Source organism: Scylla paramamosain, chromosome 4, assembly GCF_035594125.1.
Source record: "Scylla paramamosain isolate STU-SP2022 chromosome 4, ASM3559412v1, whole genome shotgun sequence".
Lineage (NCBI taxonomy): Eukaryota > Metazoa > Arthropoda > Malacostraca > Decapoda > Portunidae > Scylla > Scylla paramamosain.
The window spans coordinates 39,007,027-39,022,026 of NC_087154.1; the positions used below are offsets into that span (position 1 = coordinate 39,007,027).

Here is a 15,000-nt window from a genome sequence, read left to right on the forward strand (position 1 = left end):
CAAGTAGTGGCACTGACCATGCAGATGATTCTGGTCCACATCGAAAGAGGGTTAATGCAGGTCGTGGCCAAGGATGTATTAATCTTGTTTTTACATGATTCAAGATTTGAATCAATGATGTATTTTTTGACCACTTGATAGAAGGCTCGCTTTTGGCAGGCCGTTTAGCGCCGAATTCCGTGAAATCGCTTTTTCAGCTTTGTAGTGCGTTGGAACTCTCACCTCGGAGAGTGTCCCGTTCAATCTGATTGTCTTACCGGGCGTCGAGATCTCGTCAAAGAAAAATCGTGGCCTGTATTTCAAGTGACCAAAAAATAGTTTGCAGTTAAAGTTAGATGAAGTCCAATTATTCTTGATCGCTGCTTGCTTTAAACCTCTTTCGGGTCCTAGTCACCCAACTGTTCGGGAGCTATATACCATTTCTGTGAGCCTCTTTCGGGAGCTATTTACTGGCCAAATCACGCTGTGTTGGTGCTCAAGTAGTGGCACTGACCATGCAGATGATTCTGGTCCACATCGAAAGAGGGTTAATGCAGGTCGTGGCCAAGGATGTATTAATCTTGTTTTTACATGATTCAAGATTTGAATCAATGATGTATTTTTTGACCACTTGATAGAAGGCTCGCTTTTGGCAGGCCGTTTAGCGCCGAATTCCGTGAAATCGCTTTTTCAGCTTTGTAGTGCGTTCGAACTCTCACCTCGGAGAGTGTCCCGTTCAATCTGATTGTCTTACCGGGCGTCGAGATCTCGTCAAAGAAAAATCGTGGCCTGTATTTCAAGTGACCAAAAAATAGTTTGCAGTTAAAGTTAGATGAAGTCCAATTATTCTTGATCGCTGCTTGCTTTAAACCTCTTTCGAGTCCTAGTCACCCAACTGTTCGGGAGCTATATACCATTTCTGTGAGCCTCTTTCGGGAGCTATTTACTGGCCAAATCACGCTGTGTTGGTGCTCAAGTAGTGGCACTGACCATGCAGATGATTCTGGTCCACATCGAAAGAGGGTTAATGCAGGTCGTGGCCAAGGATGTATTAATCTTGTTTTTACATGATTCAAGATTTGAATCAATGATGTATTTTTTGACCACTTGATAGAAGGCTCGCTTTTGGCAGGCCGTTTAGCGCCGAATTCCGTGAAATCGCTTTTTCAGCTTTGTAGTGCGTTGGAACTCTCACCTCGGAGAGTGTCCCGTTCAATCTGATTGTCTTACCGGGCGTCGAGATCTCGTCAAAGAAAAATCGTGGCCTGTATTTCAAGTGACCAAAAAATAGTTTGCAGTTAAAGTTAGATGAAGTCCAATTATTCTTGATCGCTGCTTGCTTTAAACCTCTTTCGGGTCCTATTCACCCAACTGTTCGGGAGCTATATACCATTTCTGTGAGCCTCTTTCGGGAGCTATTTACTGGCCAAATCACGCTGTGTTGGTGCTCAAGTAGTAGCACTGACCATGCAGATGATTCTGGTCCACATCGAAAGAGGGTTAATGCAGGTCGTGGCCAAGGATGTATTAATCTTGTTTTTACATGATTCAGGATTTGAATCAATGATGTATTTTTTGACCACTTGATAGAAGGCTCGCTTTTGGCAGGCCGTTTAGCGCCGAATTCCGTGAAATCGCTTTTTCAGCTTTGTAGTGCGTTGGAACTCTCACCTCGGAGAGTGTCCCGTTCAATCTGATTGTCTTACCGGGCGTCGAGATCTCGTCAAAGAAAAATCGTGGCCTGTATTTCAAGTGACCAAAAAATAGTTTGCAGTTAAAGTTAGATGAAGTCCAATTATTCTTGATCGCTGCTTGCTTTAAACCTCTTTCGGGTCCTAGTCACCCAACTGTTCGGGAGCTATATACCATTTCTGTGAGCCTCTTTCGGGAGCTATTTACTGGCCAAATCACGCTGTGTTGGTGCTCAAGTAGTGGCACTGACCATGCAGATGATTCTGGTCCACATCGAAAGAGGGTTAATGCAGGTCGTGGCCAAGGATGTATTAATCTTGTTTTTACATGATTCAAGATTTGAATCAATGATGTATTTTTTGACCACTTGATAGAAGGCTCGCTTTTGGCAGGCCGTTTAGCGCCGAATTCCGTGAAATCGCTTTTTCAGCTTTGTAGTGCGTTGGAACTCTCACCTCGGAGAGTGTCCCGTTCAATCTGATTGTCTTACCGGGCGTCGAGATCTCGTCAAAGAAAAATCGTGGCCTGTATTTCAAGTGACCAAAAAATAGTTTGCAGTTAAAGTTAGATGAAGTCCAATTATTCTTGATCGCTGCTTGCTTTAAACCTCTTTCGGGTCCTAGTCACCCAACTGTTCGGGAGCTATATACCATTTCTGTGAGCCTCTTTCGGGAGCTATTTACTGGCCAAATCACGCTGTGTTGGTGCTCAAGTAGTGGCACTGACCATGCAGATGATTCTGGTCCACATCGAAAGAGGGTTAATGCAGGTCGTGGCCAAGGATGTATTAATCTTGTTTTTACATGATTCAAGATTTGAATCAATGATGTATTTTTTGACCACTTGATAGAAGGCTCGCTTTTGGCAGGCCGTTTAGCGCCGAATTCTGTGAAATCGCTTTTTCAGCTTTGTAGTGCGTTGGAACTCTCACCTCGGAGAGTGTCCCGTTCAATCTGATTGTCTTACCGGGCGTCGAGATCTCATCAAAGAAAAATCGTGGCCTGTATTTCAAGTGACCAAAAAATAGTTTGCAGTTAAAGTTAGATGAAGTCCAATTATTCTTGATCGCTGCTTGCTTTAAACCTCTTTCGAGTCCTAGTCACCCAACTGTTCGGGAGCTATATACCATTTCTGTGAGCCTCTTTCGGGAGCTATTTACTGGCCAAATCACGCTGTGTTGGTGCTCAAGTAGTGGCACTGACCATGCAGATGATTCTGGTCCACATCGAAAGAGGGTTAATGCAGGTCGTGGCCAAGGATGTATTAATCTTGTTTTTACATGATTCAAGATTTGAATCAATGATGTATTTTTTGACCACTTGATAGAAGGCTTGCTTTTGGCAGGCCGTTTAGCGCCGAATTCCGTGAAATCGCTTTTTCAGCTTTGTAGTGCGTTGGAACTCTCACCTCGGAGAGTGTCCCGTTCAATCTGATTGTCTTACCGGGCGTCGAGATCTTGTCAAAGAAAAATCGTGGCCTCAGAGAGTGTCAGGTTCAGTCTGATCGTTCGTCTTACCGGACATCAAGATCTCATCAAAGAAAAATCGTGGCATCTATTTCAAGTGACCAAAAAATTCATTGCAATTAAAGTTAGGTAGCCTGTAGCATCCCTCCTCATTATTAGTATTGTAATTGTGTTCAGAATTATTATTGTTTTTATTTAGAGTGTGGTGTTTCTTTACTACTACCACCACCACCACTACCACCACTATTACTACTACTACTACTAGTATTACTGCTGCTGGCACTACTACTACTAACAGCACTACTACTACTACTACTACTACTATTATTATTATTATTATTATTATTATTATTATTATTATTATTATTATTATTATTATTATTATTAAGCACTACTACTACTACTACTACTGTTACTATTACTACTGCTGCTGCCACTACTACTACAACTACTTTTATTAACTACTACTACTACTACTACTACTACTACTACTACTACTACTACTACTACTACTACTACTACTTTTACTACTACTACTACTTTTACTACTACTACTACTAACAGCACCACCACTACTACTACTACTACTACTACTACTACTACTACTACTACTACTACTACTACTACTACTACTTTTATTACTACTACTACCACTACTACTACTTTTACTACTACTACTACTACTACTACTACTTTTATTACTACTACTACTACTACTACTACTACTACTACTACTACTACTACTACTACTACCACTACTTTTACTACTACTACTACTACTACTTTTATTACTACTACTACTACTACTACTACTACTACTACTATATTACTAGTTTTAAATATGCACACAGAATGAGAGAGAGAGAGAGAGAGAGAGAGAGAGAGAGAGAGAGAGAGAGAGAGAGAGAGAGAGAGAGAGAGAGAGAGAGAGATTTAAGCCCCAAACAGAATGGTGTTTAATGTTCATGTATTTGGTATCATATTGGTTTACTCATTATTATTATTATTATTATTATTATTATTATTGTTATTATTATTATTATTATTATTATTATTATTATTATTATTATTATTATTATTATGTTGTTGTTGTTGTTGTTGTTGTTGTTGTTGTTGTTGTTGTTATTGTCATCATCATCATTCTCATCATTACTATTACCATTATCATGATTTTTTGTGAATGATTACATCTGGAGATGCAAGTCTATAAGGGAAGGTGCAAGAATCTGTCAGGTATACATATGACAGGTCCTTTTTCATTGTTATTTTTTCATTGTAGTAGTAGTATTAGTAGTAGTAGTAGTAATGATTGATGTTTACTTTTTTTCCTGTTGTTATCTGGGAAAATTCTTGTATTGTTATTATTGTTATTATTATTATTATTATTATTATTATTATTATTATTATTATTATTATTATTGTTGTTGTTATTATTATTATGCTTGCCAGAATACCTCAAATATAATATTGTTATGTTTATTATTATTATTGTTATTATTATTATTATTGTTGTTATTGTGTACTCCTGAATGCCATCCTCTGTAATTGTATTTTCGAGCGCCGTTCTATAATTGTATTCCCAAGCGTCGTTCCGTCGTCGTATTCCCAAGCGTTGTTCCGTCGTCGTATTCCCAAGTGTTGTTCCGTCGTCGTATTCCCAAGGGTTGTTCCGTCGTCGTATTCCCAAGCGTTGTTCCGTCGTCGTATTCCCAAGTGTCGTTCCGTCGTCGTATTCCCAAGCGTCGTTCCGTCGTCGTATTCCCAAGCGTTGTTCCGTCGTCGTATTCCCAAGTGTTGTTCCGTCGTCGTATTCCCAAGTGTTGTTCCGTCGTCGTATTCCCAAGTGTTGTTCCGTCGTCGTATTCCCAAGCGTCGTTCCGTCATCGTATTCCCAAGTGTTGTTCCGTCATCGTATTCCCAAGTGTCGTTCCGTCGTCGTATTCCCAAGCGTCGTTCCGTCGTCGTATTCCCAAGCGTCGTTCCGTCGTCATATTGCCAAGCGTCGTTCCGTTGTCGTATTCCCAAGCGTCGTTCCGTAGTTGTATTCCCAAGCGCCGTTCTATAGTTGTATTTCCGAGTTTTGTTCCATATTCCCGAGCGTCATTTCATAGGCGTATTCCCAGAGGCAAAGGAAGAGTGCCTCCCAGGCAAAAGCCAGGGTTTTCACTGGCCTGGGAACGTAAAAACCCCTCATCTCTGATACCTTCGTTATTAAGTGTTATTAATAGATGATGATGCCCTTGCCTGATGTGGGAGGTAAGCCAGGTGAGGGTGTCAGTGCCTTGCCTTGCCAGAAATAGATGTGATGGTTAGTACTGACGAGCCTAGGGTCTATTATTATCATCATTATTATGTTTTTTGTTGCCACTTATTACCCTTCATATTATTATTATTATTATTATTATTATTATTATTATTATTATTATTATAGTTGAATTTTTTTTTATTTGTCTTTTTCCTAAGCGTTGTTCCGTCATATTCTCAAGCATCGTTCTGTAGTTATATTTCCAAGTTTCGTTCCATATTCCCAAGCGCCACTCCATAGTTGTATTTCTGAGTTTTGTTCCATGTTCCTGAGCGTCATTCCATTGTATTCCTGAACATCGTTTTGTAATTGTATTTCTGAGCATCAGTCATTCTTTAGTTGTATTCCAGGGAACCTGAAGCAAGACAGAACTCCAGAGGCAAAGGAAGAGTGCCTCCCAGGCAAAAGCCAGGGTTTTCACTGGCCTGGGAACGTAAAAACCCCTCATCTCTGATACCTTCATTATTAAGTGTTATTAATAGATGATGATGCCCTTGCCTGATGTGGGAGGTAAGCCAGGTGAGGGTGTCAGTGCCTTGCCTTGCCAGAAATAGTGATGGTTAGTACTGACGAACCCAGGGTCTATTATTATTATCATTGTTATGTTTTTTGTTGCCACTTGTTTATTACCATTCATATTATTATTATTGTTATTATTATTACGTATTATAGTTTAATTTTTTTTTATTTCAGTCTTTTTCCCAAACGTTGTTCTGTCGTATTCTCAAGCATCGTTCTGTAGTTGTATTTCCAAGTTTCGTTCCATATTCCTGAGCGTCATTCCGTAGTTGTTCCCAAGCGCCACTCCATAGTTGTATTTCAGAGTTTCGTTCCATATTCCTGAGCGTCATTCCATAGTTGTATTTCTGAGCATCAGTCATTCTGTAGTTGTATTCCAGAGAACCTGAAGCAAGACAGAACTCCAGAGGCAAAGGAAGAGTGCCTCCCAGGCAAAAGCCAGGGTTTTCACTGGCCTGGGAACGTAAAAACCCCTCATCTCTGATACCTTCGTTATTAAGTGTTATTAATAGATGATGCCCTTGCCTGATGTGAGAGGTAAGCTAGGCGAGGGTGTCAGTGCCTTGCCTTGCCAGAAATAGATGTGATGGTTAGTACTGACGAGCCCAGGGTCTATTATTATCATCATTACTATGTTTTTTGTTGCCACTTATTTATTACCCTTCATAATATTATTATTATTATTATTATTATGTATTATAGTTGAATTTTTTTTTATTTGTCTTTCCTAAGCGTTGTTCCGTCATATTCTCAAGCATCGTTCTGTAGTTATATTTCCAAGTTTCGTTCCATATTCCCAAGCGCCACTCCATAGTTGTATTTCTGAGTTTTGTTCCATGTTCCTGAGCGTCATTCCTTTGTTGTATTCCTGAACATCGTTTTTTAATTGTATTTTTCTGAGCATCAGTCATGCTTTAGTTGTATTCCAGGGAACCTGAAGCAAGACAGAACTCCAGAGGCAAAGGAAGAGTGCCTCCCAGGCAAAAGCCAGGGTTTTCACTGGCCTGGGAACGTAAAAACCCCTCATCTCTGATACCTTCGTTATTAAGTGTTATTAATAGATGATGATGCCCTTGCCTGATGTGGGAGGTAAGCCAGGTGAGGGTGTCAGTGCCTTGCCTTGCCAGAAATAGATGTGATGGTTAGTACTGACGAACCCAGGGTCTATTATTATTATCATTGTTATGTTTTTTGTTGCCACTTGTTTATTACCATTCATATTATTATTATTGTTATTATTATTACGTATTATAGTTTAATTTTTTTTATTTCAGTCTTTTTCCCAAACGTTGTTCTGTCGTATTCTCAAGCATCGTTCTGTAGTTGTATTTCCAAGTTTCGTTCCATATTCCCGAGCGTCATTCTGTAGTTGTTCCCAAGCGCCACTCCATAGTTGTATTTCAGAGTTTCGTTCCATATTCCTGAGCGTCATTCCATAGTTGTATTTCTGAGCATCAGTCATTCTGTAGTTGTATTCCAGAGAACCTGAAGCAAGACAGAACTCCAGAGGCAAAGGAAGAGTGCCTCCCAGGCAAAAGCCAGGGTTTTCACTGGCCTGGGAACGTAAAAACCCCTCATCTCTGATACCTTCATTATTAAGTGTTATTAATAGATGATGATGCCCTTGCCTGATGTGGGAGGTAAGCCAGGTGAGGGTGTCAGTGCCTTGCCTTGCCAGAAATAGTGATGGTTAGTACTGACGAACCCAGGGTCTATTATTATTATCATTGTTATGTTTTTTGTTGCCACTTGTTTATTACCATTCATATTATTATTATTGTTATTATTATTACGTATTATAGTTTAATTTTTTTTTATTTCAGTCTTTTTCCCAAACGTTGTTCTGTCGTATTCTCAAGCATCGTTCTGTAGTTGTATTTCCAAGTTTCGTTCCATATTCCTGAGCGTCATTCCGTAGTTGTTCCCAAGCGCCACTCCATAGTTGTATTTCAGAGTTTCGTTCCATATTCCTGAGCGTCATTCCATAGTTGTATTTCTGAGCATCAGTCATTCTGTAGTTGTATTCCAGAGAACCTGAAGCAAGACAGAACTCCAGAGGCAAAGGAAGAGTGCCTCCCAGGCAAAAGCCAGGGTTTTCACTGGCCTGGGAACGTAAAAACCCCTCATCTCTGATACCTTCATTATTAAGTGTTATTAATAGATGATGATGCCCTTGCCTGATGTGGGAGGTAAGCCAGGTGAGGGTGTCAGTGCCTTGCCTTGCCAGAAATAGTGATGGTTAGTACTGACGAACCCAGGGTCTATTATTATTATCATTGTTATGTTTTTTGTTGCCACTTGTTTATTACCATTCATATTATTATTATTGTTATTATTATTACGTATTATAGTTTAATTTTTTTTTATTTCAGTCTTTTTCCCAAACGTTGTTCTGTCGTATTCTCAAGCATCGTTCTGTAGTTGTATTTCCAAGTTTCGTTCCATATTCCTGAGCGTCATTCCGTAGTTGTTCCCAAGCGCCACTCCATAGTTGTATTTCAGAGTTTCGTTCCATATTCCTGAGCGTCATTCCATAGTTGTATTTCTGAGCATCAGTCATTCTGTAGTTGTATTCCAGAGAACCTGAAGCAAGACAGAACTCCAGAGGCAAAGGAAGAGTGCCTCCCAGGCAAAAGCCAGGGTTTTCACTGGCCTGGGAACGTAAAAACCCCTCATCTCTGATACCTTCGTTATTAAGTGTTATTAATAGATGATGCCCTTGCCTGATGTGAGAGGTAAGCTAGGCGAGGGTGTCAGTGCCTTGCCTTGCCAGAAATAGATGTGATGGTTAGTACTGACGAGCCCAGGGTCTATTATTATCATCATTACTATGTTTTTTGTTGCCACTTATTTATTACCCTTCATAATATTATTATTATTATTATTATTATGTATTATAGTTGAATTTTTTTTTATTTGTCTTTCCTAAGCGTTGTTCCGTCATATTCTCAAGCATCGTTCTGTAGTTATATTTCCAAGTTTCGTTCCATATTCCCAAGCGCCACTCCATAGTTGTATTTCTGAGTTTTGTTCCATGTTCCTGAGCGTCATTCCTTTGTTGTATTCCTGAACATCGTTTTTTAATTGTATTTTTCTGAGCATCAGTCATGCTTTAGTTGTATTCCAGGGAACCTGAAGCAAGACAGAACTCCAGAGGCAAAGGAAGAGTGCCTCCCAGGCAAAAGCCAGGGTTTTCACTGGCCTGGGAACGTAAAAACCCCTCGTCTCTGATACCTTCGTTATTAAGTGTTATTAATAGATGATGATGCCCTTGCCTGATGTGGGAGGTAAGCCAGGTGAGGGTGTCAGTGCCTTGCCTTGCCAGAAATAGATGTGATGGTTAGTACTGACGAACCCAGGGTCTATTATTATTATCATTGTTATGTTTTTTGTTGCCACTTGTTTATTACCATTCATATTATTATTATTGTTATTATTATTACGTATTATAGTTTAATTTTTTTTATTTCAGTCTTTCCCAAACGTTGTTCTGTCGTATTCTCAAGCATCGTTCTGTAGTTGTATTTCCAAGTTTCGTTCCATATTCCCGAGCGTCATTCTGTAGTTGTTCCCAAGCGCCACTCCATAGTTGTATTTCAGAGTTTCGTTCCATATTCCTGAGCGTCATTCCATAGTTGTATTTCTGAGCATCAGTCATTCTGTAGTTGTATTCCAGAGAACCTGAAGCAAGACAGAACTCCAGAGGCAAAGGAAGAGTGCCTCCCAGGCAAAAGCCAGGGTTTTCACTGGCCTGGGAACGTAAAAACCCCTCATCTCTGATACCTTCATTATTAAGTGTTATTAATAGATGATGATGCCCTTGCCTGATGTGGGAGGTAAGCCAGGTGAGGGTGTCAGTGCCTTGCCTTGCCAGAAATAGTGATGGTTAGTACTGACGAACCCAGGGTCTATTATTATTATCATTGTTATGTTTTTTGTTGCCACTTGTTTATTACCATTCATATTATTATTATTGTTATTATTATTACGTATTATAGTTTAATTTTTTTTTATTTCAGTCTTTTTCCCAAACGTTGTTCTGTCGTATTCTCAAGCATCGTTCTGTAGTTGTATTTCCAAGTTTCGTTCCATATTCCTGAGCGTCATTCCGTAGTTGTTCCCAAGCGCCACTCCATAGTTGTATTTCAGAGTTTCGTTCCATATTCCTGAGCGTCATTCCATAGTTGTATTTCTGAGCATCAGTCATTCTGTAGTTGTATTCCAGAGAACCTGAAGCAAGACAGAACTCCAGAGGCAAAGGAAGAGTGCCTCCCAGGCAAAAGCCAAGGTTTTCACTGGCCTGGGAATGTAAAAACCCCTCATCTCTGATACCTTCGTTATTAAGTGTTATTAATAGATGATGCCCTTACCTGATGTGAGAGGTAAGCTAGGCGAGGGTGTCAGTGCCTTGCCTTGCCAGAAATAGATGTGATGGTTAGTACTGACGAGCCCAGGGTCTATTATTATCATCATTATTATGTTTTTTGTTGCCACTTATTTATTACCCTTCATGATATTATTATTATTATTATTATTATGTATTATAGTTGAATTTTTTTTTATTTGTCTTTCCTAAGCGTTGTTCCGTCATATTCTCAAGCATCGTTCTGTAGTTATATTTCCAAGTTTCGTTCCATATTCCCAAGCGCCACTCCATAGTTGTATTTCTGAGTTTTGTTCCATGTTCCTGAGCGTCATTCCTTTGTTGTATTCCTGAACATCGTTTTTTAATTGTATTTCTGAGCATCAGTCATTCTTTAGTTGTATTCCAGGGAACCTGAAGCAAGACAGAACTCCAGAGGCAAAGGAAGAGTGCCTCCCAGGCAAAAGCCAGGGTTTTCACTGGCCTGGGAACGTAAAAACCCCTCATCTCTGATACCTTCGTTATTAAGTGTTATTAATAGATGATGATGCCCTTGCCTGATGTGGGAGGTAAGCCAGGTGAGGGTGTCAGTGCCTTGCCTTGCCAGAAATAGATGTGATGGTTAGTACTGACGAACCCAGGGTCTATTATTATTATCATTGTTATGTTTTTTGTTGCCACTTGTTTATTACCATTCATATTATTATTATTGTTATTATTATTACGTATTATAGTTTAATTTTTTTTTATTTCAGTCTTTTTCCCAAACGTTGTTCTGTCGTATTCTCAAGCATCGTTCTGTAGTTGTATTTCCAAGTTTCGTTCCATATTCCTGAGCGTCATTCCGTAGTTGTTCCCAAGCGCCACTCCATAGTTGTATTTCAGAGTTTCGTTCCATATTCCTGAGCGTCATTCCATAGTTGTATTTCTGAGCATCAGTCATTCTGTAGTTGTATTCCAGAGAACCTGAAGCAAGACAGAACTCCAGAGGCAAAGGAAGAGTGCCTCCCAGGCAAAAGCCAGGGTTTTCACTGGCCTGGGAACGTAAAAACCCCTCATCTCTGATACCTTCGTTATTAAGTGTTATTAATAGATGATGATGCCCTTGCCTGATGTGAGAGGTAAGCCAGGCGAGGGTGTCAGTGCCTTGCCTTGCCAGAAATAGATGTGATGGTTAGTACTGACGAACCCAGGGTCTATTATTATTATCATTGTTATGTTATTTGTTGCCACTTGTTTATTACTCTTCATATTATTATTATTGTTATTATTATTACGTATTATAGTTGATTTTTTTTTTATTTCAGTCTTTCCCAAGCGTTGTTCTGTCGTATTCTCAAGCATCGTTCTGTAGTTGTATTTCCAAGTTTCGTTCCATGTTCCCAAGCGTCGTTCCGTAGTTGTTCCCAAGCGCCACTCCATAGTTGTATTTCAGAGTTTCGTTCCATATTCCTGAGCGTCATTCTGTTGTTGTATTCTCGAACGTTTTATAATTGTATTTCCGAACATCAGTCATTCTGTAGTTGTATTCCAGAGAACCTGAAGCAAGAAAACTCCAGAGGCAAAGGAAGAGGGCCTCCCAGGCAAAAGCCAGGGTTTTCACTGGCCTGGGAACGTAAAAACCTCTCATCTCTGATCGTTATTAAGTGTTATTTTTTACAGATGATGATGCCCTTGCCTGATGTGAGAGGTAAGCCAGGCGAGGGTGTCAGTGCCTAGCCTTGCCAGAAATAGATGTGATGGTTAGTACTGACGAACCCAGGGTCTATTTTTATTATTATCATTATTATGTTTTTTCTTGCCACTTATTTATTACCCTTCATATTGTTGTTATCATTATTGTTATTATGTATTATAGTTAATTTTTTTTTCAGTCTTATTCCCAAGTGTCATATTCCCAAGCGTTGTTCTGTCGTTGTATTCCCAAGCGTCATTCCGTCGTCGTATTCCCAAGTATTGTTCCGTCGTCGTATTTTCAGTCTTCCGAAGTGTCGTTCTGTTGTATTTCCAAGTGTCATATTCCCAAGCGTTGTTCTGTCGTTGTATTCCCAAGCGTCATTCCGTTGTCGTATTCCCAAGTGTTGTTCCGTCGTCGTATTCCCAAGCGTCGTTCCGTAGTTGTATTCCCAAGCGCCGTTCCATAGTTGTATTTCCAAGTTTTGTTCCATATTCCCGAGCGTCGTTCTGTTGTATTCCCGAACGTTGTTTTGTAATTATTTCCGAATATCAGTCATTCTGTAGTTGTATTCCAAGGAACCTGAAGCAAGACAGAACTCCAGAGGCAAAGGAAGAGTGCCTCCCAGGCAAAAGCCAGGGTTTTCACTGGCCTGGGAACGTAAAAACCCCTCATCTCTGATACCTTCGTTATTAAGTGTTATTAATAGATGATGTCCTTGCCTGATGTGAGAGGTAAGCTAGGCGAGGGTGTCAGTGCCTAGCCTTGCCAGAAATAGATCTATTATCACTATTGTCATTATTATATTTTTTGTTGCCATTTATTTATCACCTTTAATATCGTTATCATTATTGTTGTTATGTATTATAGTTGATTTTTTTTTCTTGTGCATTTATTTTTACTACTACTACTATTATATATTTTGTAATTGCTGTTACTATCGTTGTTTATTATAATTATGATCTGCACCTATACTCTTCACCTGTTATAAAATATATAGCCTCACCTAGTATGACTATATCCCAAGCACAGTGCTACATGGACCCTGTGGCCTGTAGCATTCCTCCAGATTATTAGGATTATAATTGTGTTCAGAATTATTAGTTTTTATTTAGAATGTTGTTTACTACTATTATTACTACTACTACTACCATTATTAGAGTTTATATGATGTTTTTAAAATGTTATATATTGTATTTGTATTTTATTTTTTTATTCATTCATGTATATTTTTAGGTGTGGTAAAACAAGAGGGAGGTAAGATAAATACATAATTTTAGAGAAAAAATAAGAATATAAACGGTTGAGATAATACTAAGAAAGAGAGAATAGGAGATAAAGTTATTACGATCATAAAATTAACAAATGTACAAGGAAAATACAGTAAAGGGATTATAAACAAGAAACAGACGGACTAATGCTGGAATGTAGATAGGTATGTAATTTTGATTTCTATCCTGTTATAAACGAGGCGGGCTAAGTGGTGGAAAACGAAGGGCAATTGTGAATTAAAGGTAGCCAGAAGATAGACCCCAAAGGATTTTATCAGGTATACAGGACAGAATAAGGATAAGGTCCAGTAAAGGCAGCAGATGGGGAGTCCTGGAGAGGCTAAAATTCTGGATCTAAATTTTTCTTAATACCTAGGAAAACTTGCAGGATGTCAGATAATGAACATGTTTAGAGCAAATGAGAAGCTGACGGATATTTTCATAACTAGGGAGATGGAACAGGAGATAGGCTATAAAAAAAAAAAAAAAAAGTTAAAGACGCCAGGACCAGATGAAATATCCGGTGCTTAAAGAATGCAGAGGTCATTAGTGAGCTGTTCTGTCTAGGAAATCACTCGAGTCAGATGAGGTACCATTTATGTGGAGGCAGGCTAATGTAGTGATCATCTTTAAGGAGATAAAACTTTAGCGTCTAACTATAGACCTGTCGGCTTGACTTCAGTTGTAGGTAAAATGGTCAATAATAGCGAGGAACCTTAGGGAGCATTGACAAACGTAACTTTATGAATCTGTTACAGCATGGCTTCACGAAGGGAGTCTTGCCTGACAAACTTAAGTTTTTACAGTATAGTGTACGAGGCAGTAGATAATGGTAATAATTATATCTTGTATCTGGACTTCAGTAAAGCATTTTGACAAGATACCCCATCAAAGGCTCCTGAGAAAGGTTAGGGCACACGGGATAGATGAGGTGTTAGGCTGGACAGGATCATGGCTTAGCAACAAGTGACAGTTGTAATAAACGGCTCGAAATCCGAGTGGGGCCATTAAATTAATGGGGTGCCACGGATCAGTATTAGGGCCACTTATTTCTGATATATATCAATGACTGATAATGGAATTAGTAGTGATAGTAAATTTGCGGATGATACAAAGATAAACTAGGTCAGAATCGGATGCCATCGCTTTGCAGGCAGATTTAAATGGGATGAATGAATGGACGGACAGATGGCAAATGCAAAGTACTTGGCGTAGGTAGAGGAAACCCACATAGTAGGTACACATTAAACGATCAAACTCTGGTAGATACAGGGTACGAGAGATATAGGAGTTATAGTTGGCTCTGAACTTTGCCTACGAAAACAATGCAGAGGCCAAAAACTGAGGGTACTAGGATTAATTTTTAATAGTGTTAAAAGTAGAAGGCCGGAAGTAATATTAAAGTTTTACTTGGAGCTGGTCAGACCTCGTCTAGACTACGCTGTGCAGTTCTGGACCCCACATTACAGGAAAGATATAGGTCTATTAAAATCAGTATAAAGGAGAATGACAAAGGATACAGGGGATTAGAGAAATATACAGACAAAGCACTTGCAGCCCTTTCTGAGTTATTAGCATTGATAACTGATGATGATAATGGTACCAATATTTCCGTCGCTACAACCTAACTTAACCACGTAAAATAATAAGCACTGCAGGTAAGCAAATTTATATACAGACCTTCCTGGCCTTTTCATTTGGATAATGAAAGTATCAATACTTGCGTCGTTG

At 39.3% G+C, this 15,000-nt stretch overlaps 1 long non-coding RNA gene across 1 annotated transcript in view; it reads left to right on the forward strand.

The window, feature by feature from the left end:
- Positions 1-13,192, forward strand: part of LOC135100098 (uncharacterized) — a 17,161-nt gene extending 3,969 nt beyond the window's left edge. Inside the window, exons 1-2 of the long non-coding RNA XR_010268547.1 lie at positions 1-9,805; positions 10,352-13,192. The exon at positions 1-9,805 is cut by the window's left edge and continues 3,969 nt beyond it. This is a non-coding gene — a long non-coding RNA (uncharacterized LOC135100098). The remainder of the gene's footprint in view (positions 9,806-10,351) is intronic.
- Positions 13,193-15,000: the final 1,808 nt, after the last annotated feature.